General features: G+C 38.2%; 1 protein-coding gene and 1 non-coding gene across 2 annotated transcripts in view; one reads left to right on the top strand and one right to left on the bottom strand.

Moving 5' to 3' along the window:
• Positions 1-18,663, bottom strand: part of BCAR3 (BCAR3 adaptor protein, NSP family member) — a 113,459-nt gene that overhangs the window by 94,375 nt on the left and 421 nt on the right.
• On the top strand, positions 18,579-18,663 carry TRNAR-UCU (transfer RNA arginine (anticodon UCU)). The gene is given in 2 exon segments: positions 18,579-18,615; positions 18,628-18,663. It is a non-coding gene; the product is annotated as a tRNA-Arg (tRNA).

Genomic DNA, 18,663 nt, shown 5'->3' on the forward strand with positions numbered 1-18,663 from the left:
TCAACCAAACTGAAAAAAAGAACGACAGCATATTATTAAATTATTAAAAATACAAATCTTTTTCTCATTCTAAGATACAAAATGTTTATGATGATGGAGAGCTTCAAAAGCACAACCATATAATATTCAGTAAATGTTAGCTATTGTTCAAAACCATTCAACTTTTACTGCCTCTCCAGAACTACCACTGGGTTCTATAGTTGAAAAAATAGTCATGCAACAGGGAACTGCTATAGCAAGCCTAATGATGAGGGGATTAGAATTGAAAGTGAGACCACCAGACTTTCTTTTCTGGCAACATAGTTCAAATCCCAAGTGAGACAGACAGTGGGATAAATGAGCCAGAGGGCCTTCATTCAGCCTCCAGCAAACAACACACCACAAAAGATCCATACATCATGCCAGGAAAATACTCAGCAAGAATGAGAAGCCTTGAAAACAGAAATTCTTGACTCAGAGTCTGCTTGAAGGTCACTGCTCTAACACCGCAAAGTTCACTTGATTTGCATTTGATATATTGATATGTAAAGGAATTTCTCAGTTGCTTATGATCTTTTATTTCCTGCAAATGATCCAAAGAAGGAGGCAAATATTAATCTTTTCAATTTCATAGCTTGGTGGAAGGGGACTAAAAGAAACACTCCACATTATTGAAGGAGCTACTGAAAACATATAGACAAACTTTCATCTAATTTGTATTAAATTAAAAAAAAAGTGAGACATAAAATAGTCAGATTTAAAGTTTCCAGTTTCCACAACAGAACTTCCCTATAAATTAATAAGCCTACATGCATTTGCTAGTTCAGATCCTGCTTAACATCTTCAGAAAATCTATTAGCTAATTAAACATGATGAACTGATGTTTACCGATTTGCTAACCCCACTTTATTTCTAAACAAACCTATGATACATTGATTTTATTTTTTTTAATTCCCTGATGCTTGAATGAAATGAGATTAGACACAGTTAAAGCAGCATTAATCTGATGACACTAATCCACAAATAGTGACAGGCCTTTCATTAAAAATATACAGAAAAGTCTCCTCCAACAGTGACTAGATTATTTTCCCTCTTTTCAGAAACCCTTTTATATGACAAAAAGAGTTCTTAGACTAGCATCTAATTATCATTTCAATCATATAATCCACTGCAAAGGTTATGCAATCCTTGCACAATTTGGAGATGGAATTTACTGCAGGAACCAATAATGCACTTAGATACATATCTTCAGCGCAACAAATCAGGTAGGTAAGTGTCTAAACATTAGCACTGGTGATTGCAATCAGCTGCTGGTGCAGGAAGAAAAAACATGGACAGTAAAATAACAGTTGATTTCAAGAAATTTAGATTTAGCAGTTTATTATTTGAACTCAGTTTATTACTGAGCGTGACCAAAGAGGAAGACACAAAGAAGCATTTGCTTCTTTATGAGCACTTAACCAAATGCACACGCACACAGAGGACATTCACTAATCCAGTCCACCATTATAATGCTTGTAAACTGCTGAATGATTTTCTTTGACTCGAGTCTGATGAGTAATCTGTTTGAAAGTATTCTTTAGCCCGATACACGTATCTTCCCCTAGCTGGTTGATGAAATAAAACTAACTTTAGAAACACACTGCAGTTCTTCAGCAGTAGGGACCATATGACATGGTATTCTTTATCTTTTGAAAGTAAAAACAAACTAAAAATATATGTCATTCAGTCAGAACATATTATAGTCCAAGGAACAAAGACACAACATCTCATATCTTGAAGTCAAATTTCTAAGCTCATAAAATGCAAGCACCTCTATCAATTGTATTTGCATTTTGGTTTCCCTTGTGTTGAAGCATGCTAGCTGCCAGACTTTGAGGAAATGAGCTTGAAGAGAGGAACATGAGTGGATGCTAAAAGCTTCAGCATGGACAAAAACATCACATAAAGGAACTGTAAAATTAATTACACCATGGGGTCTTGCCTAAGAGTGACATGCTTTCCAAAGTTCTTACTAACTTCTTCCTTTGCTGAGAGCATGGCATATCGAAATAGAAAGCACAGCCTCTGACCCTTGCACACAGAACTAAAGCCAGGACAAGGACATGACATATATTGCTGCTGTAGCTAAGTAAAGTTTATCTGCATACTTGAAAATCTTTCTTTGACAATGCCAGCCACTGGAGAGAGGAATGTGTTGCTATCATTATAAGGAAACCTAGAACCAGGGGTATTCTGGTATTATAGTATCATGGTGATGAACATGCAAACAATAAAAGGCTGAGAGAGATCAAACTAACAATGTTTAGAAAAGGTGTATTATGTATACAACGCTATTTTACTGGGAATTTTTGAATATCATGTTGTATTTGGCACCCTCTGGTGTTGACTGGTGCTGAGAGTTAAAATTCTGAGAAAAAAATCCACTCTGTAACCTTATGGAGACACTCCCGATTTAAGTGAAGAACAGGATCTTATTATTGTAAAGCACAAAATTAGGGCTCCAAAAGTAAGAAACAGACAGAAGCACTAGAACGCAATGCATATAACTCAATAGTAAGAAACCTTTGTCTAAATATCTGAGAAAATCCTTGTAGTTTTAATACAATTTGGTGAGTTACTTCTTAAATATCTCTCTGCTTAAAACGAGTTATTATTAAAAGGTTTTTTGTTTTCAATTATATATTTGATACAAATAAGATCATTACTACTGCAACATTGAAATGAAAACCTCTTTTCAGTATGGCTCACTGTACCATCCCTTATGAAGAAGGTGATGCTTGTGCCATGACTGCAACATTTTTCCAAGCACAGAACAAGTACAGTCATGTGAAATGAGCTCTAAGCACTACTGCTGTAAAAGTGGGAAAGCAGACATTACACCGATGGGTATTACAGCTGTTGTTTTCCTAAGCCTTTTCTATCATACTCCAAGTGTTAGATCACAAACGTTTACATGCAAACTTGTCTACGTAGCGCGTTTCAAGTCTTTTCAGTCCTGCTGTGTCTCTTTCAAAGCAGTCATTGCATCTTTTTGTTTGATAGTAAAGTTGACATAAAATTATCAATTACCAAGCAAAAATTTATTCCATATATTCCTGTATTTTTCCTCAAGACTCTCCCTTAGTTTTTCAAAGGCAGATGAAAAGATATGTTAAAATGAGATTAATTTCATCTTCCAAATAATTTAGATTGATAAATTGACAAAAAATATATAGACCCAATTCAGATGCCTGAAAAAAATAAAATTGCCCTGACCATTATACAACATGAGATTCCCTGTATTACTTAACTTGCAAATAGTTAACACACCATTTTTATGAAAAATGCAAACCCTGTAAAATCTTATTATAAACATTTCTCAAAATATTACATTATTACAAAGAAGATTTTAATCTTACTCTGTCAGTCTGAGAATACCCCTTACTATTATATAACCACATTTCTTTTAATTCTGAGTTTTAAAAAACAGCACTAGCATACTGAAAAATAACTGCCACAATTAAGATCCAAGATTAAGATGTTCCCAAATTTTAGGCCCACAAAAAAATCGGTTTGGAAACATTTGCTAGCACACCTAATTATTTGTTATTAACCAGCAAGCATTGTTCATAATGATAAAACAGTACTGATGAATAAACAAACACGCAACATCTCTTACCATAGAAGGAAGTTATCATGGTCTATTATGTACTCCTAAAATGCAAAAGCTTCTTGGCAAAAGACACACCTTGAGAAGTCTTATGCCCAATCAGCAGTCAGACCTGCCTAGGAAACAGCAGTGAATCACAGTGACGATAACTGAGCAGTGAGGTCTTGTTTTTTTTCCCCCCTAAATCAAGGGGAAGCTCTATATCGTGTGAGTGAACTTTTTCACATTGATTTTTAATTATTATTATTACTTTTCTGATGAAAATTTTCTAGATGAAAAATGTGCCAACTATTTGCCAGGAAGCCATTATGAAATACAGAAGTTCCTACTTTCAGCTGAGAGTTTTGCAGGCTATTTCTTAAAAAATATTTCTTACAAAAAAATTCTTTATAAAAGTTTACTTATAAACTGTAAGAAAAATTTAAAAAAAAAAACCACACAAAACAAACAAAACACCTCTTCCCCACAAACAACAACAAAATTGACATGTTTACATCAATGTGAAACTATGCACAAGCTCAAAACATCCTCCACCAGTCTGGAGCTCAGTAGCTTAATAGGGAAAGGTAAATTTATCTACCCCAGGCATCACATAATATTTTATCAGGTATTATTATTATTTGATTATGGAAGCCACTTAGGAGTTTCAGTTAGGAACGTTCCCCACTCACCTAGGCTGCATATCTGTCCTGAAAACATTCATGCTCTCAAAACCTAGATGTATATAATAGCATCACTTTGCAATTATTTATCCAAGTGATTTTTTCTTCCTAACCAGAAGATCACTGCACAGAGGAGTTAGTGATCCCCATAACATGCACAGGCCAGTGCTGCATTGCATGTACAGCTTGGCTGTCAGACCTATGCTGTGCGGCACATTTCCCTCGGCTGCAGGATGAGTTCAGTCAGCTAGCTAGCTGTAACAGAGGAGTCTGCATGCAGCTCCCACTTGCTACAGGTGATTACATCACCTGTGTGTCCCTGTCTTCATCTAAAAGGGCAGCAAACAGTTCTCAAGTGAACTGGCTTTCTGTTTGACATCAGAAATGAGAACTACAACTGTTTTAAGAAATTCCCATAAGAGCTCAAAAGACCAACATGCCCTTTCCACGGCCAAGATGTGTCTGGCATGCTGGGCTCTGACATGAGAGGTGTTTGATACCACACAACTCAGCATCTAGAAGGACATGGAATTATCTACATTATCCTTTTTCTTTACAGTGCTAGCTCAAATAAATGGTATTTTAAGCAGTACTTTGCAGTCTGAACATCTTCCTTACCGGGACCAGTATTTCCTGGTGCAAAGCAACAGGTCACTAGATTGCTTTTAGGTATAATCCCAAGGAAGAGAGATATGATGTCAGGAATGACATCATATGTGAGAGATATGATGTCAGGAATGATAAAATTCATGAGTTGAAAACAAATTATTTTATCATTTATGGAAGTGTATTAAATTATTATGGAAGTACATTAAGCTACATATGGCTTGCAGGTGTAAACTCCCATGCTGGATGTATGTCACACAACCTCTGCCAGCATAGAGATTGCAAAACAGTATGAATTTCTGCTTTTACAAAGAAGCAAACTAGTACAGGCTGTTGGGGACTGATTTCATCATGTTCTAATGGGGATTAGCTGAACACTCACCCCAACACTATTCTTCACTGGAGGAGTGAAGACCCTAAAACAACTCTCTCATACCAAAGCCAACCCTGTGCCGGTTTTATTAGCACCATCACATTATCCTCTTTCTCCACAGCCCAGGTCATTATGTTTCTCCTCTGCCCTTTCTTTTGTTCACCTGGCCCTTCCACTGTACTCTCACATCTTCCATGGATTTCAAAGTAACTCCTCTACCATGTTCCACTATTCCATTCTAACTCTGTGTGAATGTTACTTGTCCAGCCTGCCTATAGGTATTTCTCACACTTTCACCAAATACTATTTCCCTCTTTCCTCACTCTGATTAGTAACATAGAACATACAACTATCTCTAGTATTTTGTATATCTAGTAGATAATTATATTGCAAAATTGTCAGACAAAAACTATAAGGCCTCTAGGTAACTAACACCTATTAACAAATACAAAAAGTGCCCATTCCCTTTCAAAAACTAGATGTGAATAGGATTGGTGCTTGAAGGTAAATTAAAAAGCCATATTCCCACTTTTACACATACAATAGAATACCTTGTCCTCACAACACTAACAAAAGCAAGTGATAACTTTGGAGCAAGCTTGTTGAATAAAGGCAACTTGTATCAAAAGCTGATTGATATGTCCCTGCATTTCGTCTAACCCAAAAATCTTTGTAATTTTGGATGGGAGCTGTGATGGTTTTTCTTTTGGCTTTTTCAGACTATTTTTCTGGATTCCACACCCCAGTGGTTCCAAACCAGAATATCGACAAAATTACTACAGTCATGTATTGCAATATTAATAATAATTACATTTATATTATTTCCATGGAGGGTGATGGCAAAAAATAAGAGATCTTGTTACCAGTGAATCCTGTGATTTCCAGATATCACTGACTCTGGAAGCTGCTTGTTTGCTGCAGAAATGGCTGGTACCTATTACTAATTTGAATAAACCAAGATAAACTTACATAACATAATTCTGAACACAGGAAATTAATTTTTTGGGTTGTTAAGTCAATGCTTACTGCCTGCCAGCATTTTGGAAATAAAGTAAAGCCCCCTAAAAGAACAAAGAAAATTATTTTACTTCAATGCCAGAACTGAGGAAAATTCACTGCTGATTTAGAGTGGCAGAGCTAACTCTGCATGTTCATCACAAAGAAGCCTTTGTGTCTGCACAGAAGAGCCTTTGACATACAGCTTTTTGTTTCTTCATACTGTAACTTCTGCAGAGTGATAAGTTGCATTAACTTCAATGACTGGTTTTATGAGACAAAAATTGGCAGGAAGATTATGGAACAATGATTAAGCAAGGATAAGCTATAAAAATCACTGGCTAGTTCCATGTTCTTCTACGACTGTTAAAACAGGGAAAAAAATTTTACTGATAGATTGTGGAAGTGCAGAATCTGAGTTTGGTGTCTGCTTTTAAGCTAACCACAAAACTGCAACATGGCATTCACTTACACAGTATCTACATGACTTCCAAAACAAATTTACTGTGTTTACAGATACAAAGCTTTTTTTTTTTTTTACATCGGTCAGTCTTGAAACATTGATCAAACGATAATATTCTATACTACAATATATCAGTATACAATGCAGCTGTCTATTTACATAGTCATTCCAATGCAGATTCTTGAGAGCACAGTGGCGTATGAGGAACTTTACTGTTTTTACTTTCCTCAGATACATCTATTATCTTCAATACATGATAAATTAAGTCTTTCAACTGTAATACAAAACAGCCAGATTTAAAGTCAGCCAGTACAAGATAGTAAATCTACCTCAAATATTGAGCATAATCTATTGTACCCAGCAATAACTTTGGCAGACCTACAGCTCTGAAAATATTAGTCAAACTCCATTATATAATCACCTTCACTATTATTTTCTGGATGGGAAGGATAGAGTAGAACTCCAGACTGGTACCTTGGAGCTGACCTGCTAGTGACTGGCAGATGTACTTGACCAAGTCATTTAACCATGAGTCAGTCAACCTACAACTGGAATTCTGCAATCTATCTTGTTTTACAAAACTACTTGATATCATAAATTGAATTTTAAAAGGCTAGAAATTACTAAAAAAGTCACAATGAAAGTATATATTCCAGGTAACTGCTACACTATTTCTAATGTACGTAATCCAAATGACCATCTTAGTTTTCCAACTGTGCACAAACTTCTAATTCCTTCTTGTTTGCTTCCCATACTGCAAGCATTTATGTACGGGCACTTAAGATAGGCCCCTAGCTGCGCAGCTTTCACAGAGGAAGAGTGAGATCCTCTCCCATCATAAGGACACCTCTTCGCTGATCCCGCATCATCACTTCTCTTCAGATTATGATAACTCTTCCTCAGATGTATTCTTTCCTATTCAAGCCTCTTCTCCTCATTGAAAGGACTGAAGAGACACCTGGGCTCCTGCAACCTTCACCTCATCCCCAGAGCTTCACAGGTCCCTCCTGGTATGTCCTTGGCGCGCACACAGAGGCGCAGCAAGGGGCAAAAGTCTAAGGACCAGACGAGCTTTGACAATCTCTCTTCATTATCCTGGATCATGTTTGAATTCATGTCCCAGCACTCCACAAACATCCCAAAACATCACATCAGGGTAGCAGATGGGTGCTTGCATTCCCTATAGATGGGAATCACCAGTACCTATCAGCTGTCTTTTACTCTTCTTGATGTTTGATTCAGGCTCAGCTGGCTCTGATGCCACCCCTGATGGTCCTTGTTCATCCTCACCTCTTCCCATGGCACCACCCTTGTTCTGTGACTGCAGCTCTAAGGCAGAGAAGGAGCCTTCTTTTCTGCTGCCAGAAATAACAAGGCTCCAGACCTCTCCATCTTGGGATTGATTTCCTGTTGATCTCTTCTTTCTTCCCTGATGGTACAAAGCCTGCTCACCTCCTTTCACAGTTCCTTTTCCTTAGTCACCTCGTTAGCCAGAGTCTGCCTCCCCACAAGGTGGCCACCTCACCCCTATGCCCAGGCAGAAGCACTAGACACCTAGACACTCCTGGAATGGTCACTCATATTAACGCCCTCAATTCTGGTCTGGTTCTTAATAGGAATTACTCTACATGAGAAAATTCCTGTCATATGGTCACTCAATGATGTATTTGCTTATGCTAGGTCTCATAAGGGTGATGTCCTGTGGTACATGTCATGTATGGGTTCAAAGTACCAGGTAAAAGAATTTGTGAATCTTCCAAATAACAGTGAGCACAACTACCATGTTTATAATAATGCCATTGGAGGGATACAGAAGTTTCCAATTTTCCCACCAAAACCAGATAAATTCTATCAGTATTCACTACCATGCAACAATTTTATTTATTTTTTTAATGCTTCCCACATAGACCTAAAGAGAATAGCTGAGAATTTGAGGGCAGAAATTTGTTTGGATTTCACTCTTCTGTTGGGATTTTTACACTTAATACATGTACTCTTCAACACGATAAAAGCTGCTGTTACAGAATGTTTGATCACCACATACCTCTTAGATCTCCATACTGGAGATGTGATAGAAAATCAACAAGATACATTATTTGCTCATAAAAATATATGTTCATATAACAAGATTTCATAATAAATTATTTTGGAAGTAAAGAAAAAAAGAAAGACATGCCCTTTTCACATGAAGAGCTGCTTGTGTTCTTTATATTCAGGTCACGGCAACAACTAGAACTAAGCACTTGGCTGGCAGCCTTTAATTCCATTAAAGTGAACTTCCTCCCATTTTCATCCAAGAAGAATTTACAGCGGATTGCAACCCAAACAGAATCGAAATCACAACTTCTCCCTCTGCCTATCATTACCAATAACCCACATAGCAAATAATGTCCTAGCTTTCAAAAAAACCCCAAACGCCATACATTAAAAATGTTATTTTTGAAAAATACATATAATTCAGTAAACACATTTCACCCAATATGTGAAAATTTTTCCTAATTCATGGAGAAAATAGCTAGCTGTAATAGAATTGTAAATTCTAAACAAGAATTTTTGACAGTGTTGTGGATAATAATTTATAAAATTTGCAAATTATACTTCAGAGTTAACCCATATGGTGCACATCACCCACTTGTGAACCTAGACTCCTTTGTTCCCATTTATTCTACTCCCAAAGCATCAAAAAGGTATACCACTCCTTTTCATCAGAGTATCACCCCTGTCATTAGACTAACCACAGACCTACTTCTGCTTCATGCCATTCATCACATCCATACCATATGCATAACCTCCAGGGTCTCTGTTTGCCCCTATGACACAAGATTCAATCTACTCCTGCTTATCTCTGATCTACACTCTAGCATCAATTCTATCAGAAAAAAAAAAAAAAGTCTCCTTTGGCTACTTACTATAAAAATAATTTCAGATTTCTACCTGTATAAAAGAGAATGCTCATTTTCACAAGAAGTAATTCTGAAGTTTCTGTAACTCCTGCAAAATGGGGTGGCTTTGTTTCTTACATGGCAGATAGCCTGAAGGGATGCAAGAGGCCTAAGACAGTAGTGATGTCCTGTCAGCCACACCTTCGGGTTCAAAGGAGCTGGAGTATCCACAGGCATCTCCTCTGTAGTACAGGTACGTCATCATCCCCATCCACTGTGTGTGTGAACCACAAGCTGCTGAGCATCTTCTTTGCACAACTGTGCCTGTGCAGGGTCAGGTGCTCAGTCACACTCCCTTCACGCTTGCCAAGTGGGATAAAAGAGTGAGAAAAATTAAGAATGTCAGCACAGAGTTAAAAGGTTATGGGTACTGACTGAAGAGTTAGTCAATGCCACAGAAATCTTATGGAGCTAAAACTCTGTAGAATACTGAGCAGGACTCATATCACCCTCACTTCACCCACAGGAAAGTGTGAAGGGCTTGCCAAGCCATGCTGCAAGGCCAAGACAAACACAGGGTTAGAATTTGGGAAGTCCTGGCACCCAGTCCATTACCTCATATTGCACACTGACTTAAACTACAAAAATCGAATTCATAAACCATGATAGAGTTCCACTAAGTGAATATTCAAGTAGATTAGGCAAATTTAGAAACAAATATTTACAATCCACATTCGCTGGTTCTAAAAATCTACAGCAGGATAATTTTGCTCAAAATTTCCAGTGCAGTAAAATAAGCATACACGTGAAACAGATCTAGTAAAAACTTACTGGGGGAGGGGGGAGAAGAGCATGTATATATTATTCTGGGCTAGATTACCAGTCTGTATAATATTTGTAGTTAAAAGACTGAAAAAAGGACACTATTTTTAAATAGTATTGTTTCTGCAATTAGATCAGAGTCAGTACTCACATGGTATGCTGAGTCACTCCCTCATATTCAAAACTGAGTGAAAAGCAAAATGTAAAAAAGAATAAAAGCTTTTCATCCTTTTAAAACATGCCTGACAAACTCTTTCCAGACAGGGCACTGACTACACACAACCAACCTTAGTGACACACTACCCAGTGATGATCCAAACAGTTGATAGGACAGGCTGACCCCACAATAACTTCTAGCTGTCAAGAAAAATAGCCCACATAGTACTAGTGCCACACTCTGGGAAATTTAAAAAGAACAATAAATCCCATAATATTAAAATTTATCCCTCAAAGAGATGAGAGTGTGTAGCCATTTCTCTTTCTATCCCTATTCAGAGGAGATCCCAGTCAATGAAGATTAAAAGCTTTTTTCCCCTGAAAGAAAGGCAATGACAACACTTAAAGCCTGGATTTATTAACCAGGGGCATCTTCAAAGGAAAGGTTGGCAAAAATCACCTACTTTTTCTCTGTTAAAGTGAGCATCATGCCAACTCTGTCCATTACAAAAAGTGAGGCACTCCAGGCCAAACTATACTTTTACTAACATTGATATAGCCTTGAAATAACTCCACTGGCATGGTTTTGTTAGTTCAGATTCAGAATGATTCAAATGAAGGCATAAGTTAACACGGTGTTTTTACTCACAAAACATTCCTGTTATTTGCACTGAACCAGATGACTGCACTGCACCACTTAAACACTGCACATCCAGACCACGTGGGTGAGAAGAGAAAGCAAATAAGACATTTAGACAGTGTAGGAAAAGATAAGGATATTTTTAGATTGTTTCAGGTTCATTATCTTTTAATTGTATATTCAGATTCTTGCTTTTAATCTGCATACTTGATGGTGAGCAAAATTTATATATTATTAATCTCAAAGTACTATGCCTCAGTATGTACGCTAGAGAAACATATCCTACTCCTTTTGATTATTTTGCAATTATTTTGTATACTTCCTGCTGGTTTTCTAATATCTGTTTTCCAAGTAAACACTGACAGAGGCAGCATAATCTTTATCAGTGTCTCAAGTTTATCTGGACAATACTACTACTTCATTCTTACAAAATTAAGAACCAAGCAGCTGAGGAAGAAACTGAATAAGTAGGCAACAGGAGAACTCCATTGCCCAATAGCACTTAGTAAACCGACACAAAGAAGCAGGGAAAATTGTTGAAAAGCAGCTAAGCTATCTGGGTAGATTCTGTTAGATACCTTTTGCCATTCAGGTTTGATATACAGAAAGTGACAAACAAAATAAGGTACAAAATAAAGTACATAATAACGCATTTCCAGAGGAAGTTTAATCTAAAAATTTTCAAGTTACCTTGCAGATGACTAACTTGCACAACACCACGTGGAATAAGAAAGTATCTACTGTCTATACTTCACAACAGCTAAAATGGAGTGGACTGTCTACAGTCACATGCAAGGTAGTTGCTTGGCTGGAGTAAGAATCCAGAAGTTCGGGATTAAATCACTAGACAGCAGATACATACTTTTTATTCTGAACTGCACAGGAGGAGCTGAGTTACAGCGTCATCTGAAAAGCTTTAAAGGAACAACTCGGCTTGCAAATATCTGTTGGCTTGATGTTAATTTTAAAAAATAAAAGCCCAGATGGTTACACCTTGATTTCAAAATGTAAGACAAGAACAACACTTTGCACTGTCAACTTTGCCTTTGATAATTATTAACTTAAGAATGTAGTCTATAAGACTGCTTTGGCACTTAAGGTAAACTGAGATGTATTCCACATAAATGTGAGGGTTAACTTGAGAGAAAAATAGGTGTTGCTTATCACTTTATTTGCTCTGAAAATTAAAAATAACATTAAAAGAGACTGGATAAAATTTCATAATACCAAAGAGACAACCTGAAGATGAAGACCAACAGTCACAGAAAAATAAGGTAAATTAAATCTGTCTAGGATTTCACACACATAAAAAAAGTTGGAACTAAGTGAAACAGAAACTGAGAGCTGCAACACAAACAGAGATCCCAACACAGGAAGGCCAAAGATCAAGGGTAGTTGTAGTTAAGAAAATTAATTCAAAATGCATCACATGAGTACTTTGCACAGTAAACAACTTGTGGAAAGTAGACAAAAGGACACTGAAAAGAGCGGCATGAGAAACAGTTTGAGAAATTAGAAATTTGGATTTATCAAAGCTGAAATGTTACTAAAAAGCAGAAGAATATATTTTCAGAATAACACAGGCTCTCCTTCGGCATCAGAAATGCACAGAAAGTTATGCTTCTGAAACGCAGTGGAATACTGCGATGAGTGAAATGCTATGTAGCATCACTGAAAAGATATTAGTAGCTAATTCTCACTCTGTTCAACTATAGAACACGGACAGAAAATTGCAAAGTAAAAATGGCCCACCAACCAATAAACAATTCTGCAAAGCAAATTCCCACTGGAAAACAAGAATAAAATGATGAAAAATACTCATAAAATGTGATTGTTAAGAATAACAAAAAAGGGGCATTTTTAAGAATAGCTTTATATAGTCAAAGGGAGGCATCACTTTGGGTATTTTTGAAGTATGTTTGACACAAATCTTTTGCATTTCTGAAACAAAATTTCATACCCTCTGATGAAAAAACAGATCCAATTAACAACAGAGAAGGTGACATTGTCTTGAAATAGATTCTCCAACTCCCTGAAAGTCTGATGTACTCCACTTTTGGCAAGAGACGCTAGTTGGGACTTTTCCAAATGTCCTGTCACAATGGTCACAGAGATTCCACATGACTCTGCATAGGTTTGGCACTAATAGGGAGCACTCCTGAAGTAAATTTTTATCAAGCATTTTCCACTTCAATCCTCCAGAAAAAAAAAATAAATCTGTATGTGTGATTACTGATTACTGAAATTGATTTCTTAAAGTGTTGAGGATCTCCTGCAAGGTGACAATGCTCCAATTATTTTCAGTTAAAACAGTCAATAGCAATATCACAAAGGACATCAATGGGAATTATGGATGAAAAGCACCTTGAAGTCATAATTTTCATCCTTGTGTGATCTGAAGAAAGCACTCTTGACCATGACTGCAATAAACTGCATTTATTAAAAATGTTCCTTTGACCATCAGTCTGTACCACTGCAATGAATGGCCTCCAAATGTACGTATTCAGGAAACAGGAAAAACATGGGGAAAAACCCGCACAAAGACAATGTCACTGTAGACACTGTAGTAGTTAGGGCTTGGCGGTCGGAAGATGTTGCCCTGTACAGAAAGGTAGGACCCCTCTCCAGATAGCCAGTAGCGTTATAGCGCTTAGTTATGACGTAAGCAGATGGAAGTGACATTGTAAACCTAAGCTATATAATGCTGTGTTAGTTGTCAATAAAGGCCATTTGCCATCCACCACATTGGTGTCTGTGAGCAGATGGTCCGAGCGGCCTGGGTTTGGTTGCCGTGCCATTCCTGAAGCAGGTCGCCACGCCTCTGAAAGGCAACAAGACACCAGGTTTTATGTACTTTGCTTTCTTAAAAAAATACAACAATATAGAAATAACACAAAATAAAGAATAAATCAATAAGAAATTAACAAATGTGTGGTACATAAATACATTATATAATAAAGCTGTAAATATGAATGATGAGAATATAATTTTGCATTTATTCTAAAAGAAGATATTAGAAAGAAGGAGTTTGAGCAATTAAGAATGAACTGCAAGTGATACCATTCTAACCAGTTCCTAGGCTCTTCATCAATGGCATCATCACAGAAAACAATGACTAAGATCCATGGACTGTACACCAGGTATTTAAAAATTACTATTAAAAAAATTATGTAGGCAACATGAGGTAAGGGGTTCAAACTTTTCTATCAGAAGACTACTCATCTCACAGCTAGCTCTGCAGCATCTGATCTGTTAACAGAGCTACACAGAATTAACATTGTCTGTAGAATTAATATTGTAGTCCCTTGTAGGAGTGATGTGGCATGATTGCTCATGTCTGCCCAACTCCTCAAGACACTGCCCTTGGGAATTACCCCTACCTACCCAAATATACTTGAGAGAACAGAACATATATTAGTCCAACAACAGCCATAAAAAAGGTTCTTAACAACAGTCTTCCTGCTGGCAGCCTGACAAAGAGTGGTAATTCTCCAAAGCCCTCATAGTTTCATGGAGATTATAGCCCCCGCTGAGGAAAAGGCAGCAATGCAGAAGCATCTAGAACATGAAGCATTTATCTTCGTGAAGATAAGAAAATAAATTTTAAAAACCTGAATTATAAATTACTGAAAGAACCCCTCCCTGAAAGAGTTCTTTTCAGTAACCTCAGGCCCTGTGCATCCCAGCTTTTCTGCCACCAGTTCAATGAGTGCTTTTTCTTGCTTCGCTACACAGATGAATCGTTATAGCAGTAGGGTTGTAATAATCCCCACTTCAAGGGAGAGAAAAAAAGAACGTGAAATATACAGATTGTGTAAGGGTCCCACTTAGGTAATCTATACATGACAACCTCTTTGTCTGCAGCCTTCTATGACCTCTTGATCTCAACAAGTATATTCCCTATAAATGTTCTTGGGAGTACCATCATCCTTCTCTAACAAACATCTGTGGAAGCTCTGTAAATTTGGAAATTACCTTTTTAGTAAATTCACTGAAGCTCAAACTTTACCAATATGAATTGGATATACAGTACATAGCACTTTTTTTTTCTTCATAATGACAGAAGTTAATGCTGAAATCCAAGTTGTAAGAAGTCTCTTGAAGAACACTTAAATTTCATAATTAATTTGATTTTTTTCTTTAAATGAATGGAAGAGTGCTATAGGACGGTGCTATTTCTGACCTGCCATTGATGCACTTGCTATCTTGTGTCAAAGCATTTCTACCTCAGCTTCTTCTCCTATTTAAAATTAGCAAAATGACACCTAGCTGAGTTCAGTGAAAATTTTCTAAGCATCAGTAACTAAAACTAGCACATCTGTATGCTCCAAGAAATTTCTACTCCCTGAAACAGAGCATAAAGTTGAAGAGGAGCTAAGATGAAAGCCAGCTTGCAACAGAAGTGGACTTCAACCAGTCCAGAAGAGGGAAAGTCCAAAGGACCGACCCAGGTCCAGGTGCCAGCAAAGGTTAACCTGATCTGTCGTTTTTGCCTAACATACCACATCTCCACAGTTCATGGACCAGAGCTGTCTTGTTTCTCATGCAGCAGCTCCATCTGCTGTCAAAAAGGAAAGGTGGAGTTTGCGTTTGGACTATACTTACAGAATAAAAAAGGAAGCTGACTTGAATAATTTGAAATACTTCTGGAAAATTTCAAAACACCTCCCCAGACAGTCCTCCTGCATGAATGGAACCAACAGCCAACTATTACCTACCTGTGCAAACCAACTAATCAAAATGAAAATACAAGAAGAAATAATCACGTGATTGCCAGGATTCTTCACTCATACACTTTCAGAACTAGTCTTCTCACAGCAAACTCTGATTCTTCGCTATTTGCAGTCATTTAGTGCTGTGCTGTCCAAAGCTACCATGTCACCAAGTCACAGTGGTGAGGTACTGACACTCAATTCACCCCACAATAAATGTGCCCAGGTATTCACAAACTACATGTTCATGGTAATTCTTAGTTACTTACAAGTGAGTTTTTTGAGTTGCGTAAACATACATTTAAACTTATGATACTGAAAATTAACTCAGTTCTTAAAAATAAAAAGTCTGTTTCTTTGATGCAGTGCTGGGCCTTGAGGACTCAAACTTTCCACACTTTGCATTTGTTTACCAGGAGCACTATGAAGAGTTCTGTCCATAACGGAACAGTTGTGGCAAGCCCATATGGACCCAGAGCTTGTAAAACTCAATCAGACCAGCTCTGAATCTCATACAGCTTAGTGATTCTTGGTCTGTGTTTACAACTGATCTGGCTCCACAAAAGTTTGTTAGCTTGGGGGTATACCTCCAGTATGGTACTTGCTGTAACTACTGAACCCTTCCAGTAACCCCTGTTTCTGGGCAGCATTGCAGAAGCTATTTAATAATCAGCCAGTTCATGAGCTTTGGCCCACTGCTGGTCATAGGTGCCCTAGCTGACATCATGGAGATCACAGGGTGTACTACCAGTGTGCCTTCATCACCTGAGTCACCTTGGTTACTCATTACACTCGGTATCTCAGCCCTTGTTGCAATGGCTAGTGGATTGTGTATTCTAATCAGTTTATTTTAGATCGATTTGATTAGCTTCCTGGTTCTGCAAATTTTAGGGTGCGTTTATTTTCACATTTTTCCCCACTCTTATGGATGCTGATACTTTTAAATTATTAAGAAGTGAAACAGGAGATTCTTACAAAACTGTTTTACTGCATAACCTAGGCCATGGCACTACCGAGCAGATCCCCTTCCCACCCTGCCTGACAGCCCTGGCTCACCCTCCTGAGCCCTCCAGCGCCACCAGGGGCCTGGCAGCCCTGTGCCCCCTCCCCCAGCCCAGCAGGGTAGTGGGAGAGCCGAGCCAGGGAGTCATCCCAGAAGCAGAAAGCCACAGGCTTTGCCTGGGCTTAGAATTCAGTTTTGGGGAGGGTTAGAGAAAGAATAAGCTCATGCTCTTGGCTTTTGGAGTTTCCAATATGCCTACTCTTGGTTTAAATAATTAACATCCAAGACTCATTTCAGACCATAACTACAGCTTTGAAGGGAAAATCTTGTTTTACTGAACCCACTGGAGATTTCACTGTGATTTTAGAACAGATATAGCTCAGTCATTGCTCCCTTTAAAGGATTTTAGAATAAACATTCACAGTATTTGGAACAATGATCCATATACTGGAATGCTTTCACCCACATTGAAAATATTGTCACGTAATAGAACGTTATTTCCCTAATTTATTTTCTTTTTTGTTCTTTCCATTTAAAAGGGGGTTTGTATTGTCTTCAAAATATTCTCAGTTACTAATTTCCAGGTGTGATTCCCACATCCTATTTCTTTACCTGTCAAGAGACAATAAGTTGCTGCAGTGTCTAGCAGAGATTGCATGGACATGTTTTCACTGGTCACCTATGTCTTGTCTTCCAGATTTCCTCTGAGTTTTTTTTTGGTTTTTTTTTTTTGTGTCTCATGTGGCACTGGAAAGCCAGCAAAACACTGCAGTGCATGGGATGCCCCGTAAACACAACCAGTTTACCAGATTCCTTTAATTCAGATACTATTGTTTAAAACCAAAACCAACACCCCTGTATTTAGACTGTCCCTAAAAATCTAAAGGGCTGGAAATCACCAGTGTTAAAATAACTTGGTTCCAAGTAATTTTGGAACTGACCCTGTGTAGTTTCCATATCCTTGATGCTATGACTCTGTTTTTTGTCTGAAATGTTCACATTTACTCCAGAAGTAGTGGACTGCTGTTAAAAGCACATTATAGATAATTGCAATGAGAGATGTTTGTTAAAGCAAAACCATTTGATCCAACTCATCAATGTATACCACCTTTACCTGTGTAAAAAGACCAACTCCCACAAATCTGCAGAAGGAAGACTTTATAGATGTTTGGCAGTGCAGTTCCCCAACATAAGGCAACTGTGGAATATAATGATATTCCCTCAAATATAGCGATTAATATTAAAATCGCTCAAGTGGGATGACAAGTATTTTATATTGATTACTGATGGAGTTAAGAAAGTCAGTCCTTCACAAAAAATCATGACGTAGCCCTCTGGCGAGCACTGAGCAGCAAGCTGCGGGCCCCACCCGGGCCCCGGCCCCTGGCAGCGCTCAAGCGGCACGTAGAGGCTGCTCGACACTCGTTTATGCAGCGGAACTAAGCCTACTCAAACGGGTTTGAAAAAAAGACAAGAAAAAAAAGACAAAGAAACAAAGTAAAGCGCTCCCCGGTGGCGCCTGACTCCGCCCGGTGCCCGCGAAGCCCGGGGCCAGCCCGCGGGGGGCGGCGCGGTGCCGGCCGCAGCGCTGCGCGCAGGCTCTATCAGCGCCGTGCGAACGCTCCAACAGGTGGCTCCGTGGCGCAATGGATAGCGCATTGGACTTCTAGAGGGTGAAGGGATTCAAAGGTTCCGGGTTCGAGTCCCGGCGGAGTCG

Source organism: Athene noctua, chromosome 5, assembly GCF_965140245.1.
Source record: "Athene noctua chromosome 5, bAthNoc1.hap1.1, whole genome shotgun sequence".
NCBI classification, from domain to species: domain Eukaryota; kingdom Metazoa; phylum Chordata; class Aves; order Strigiformes; family Strigidae; genus Athene; species Athene noctua.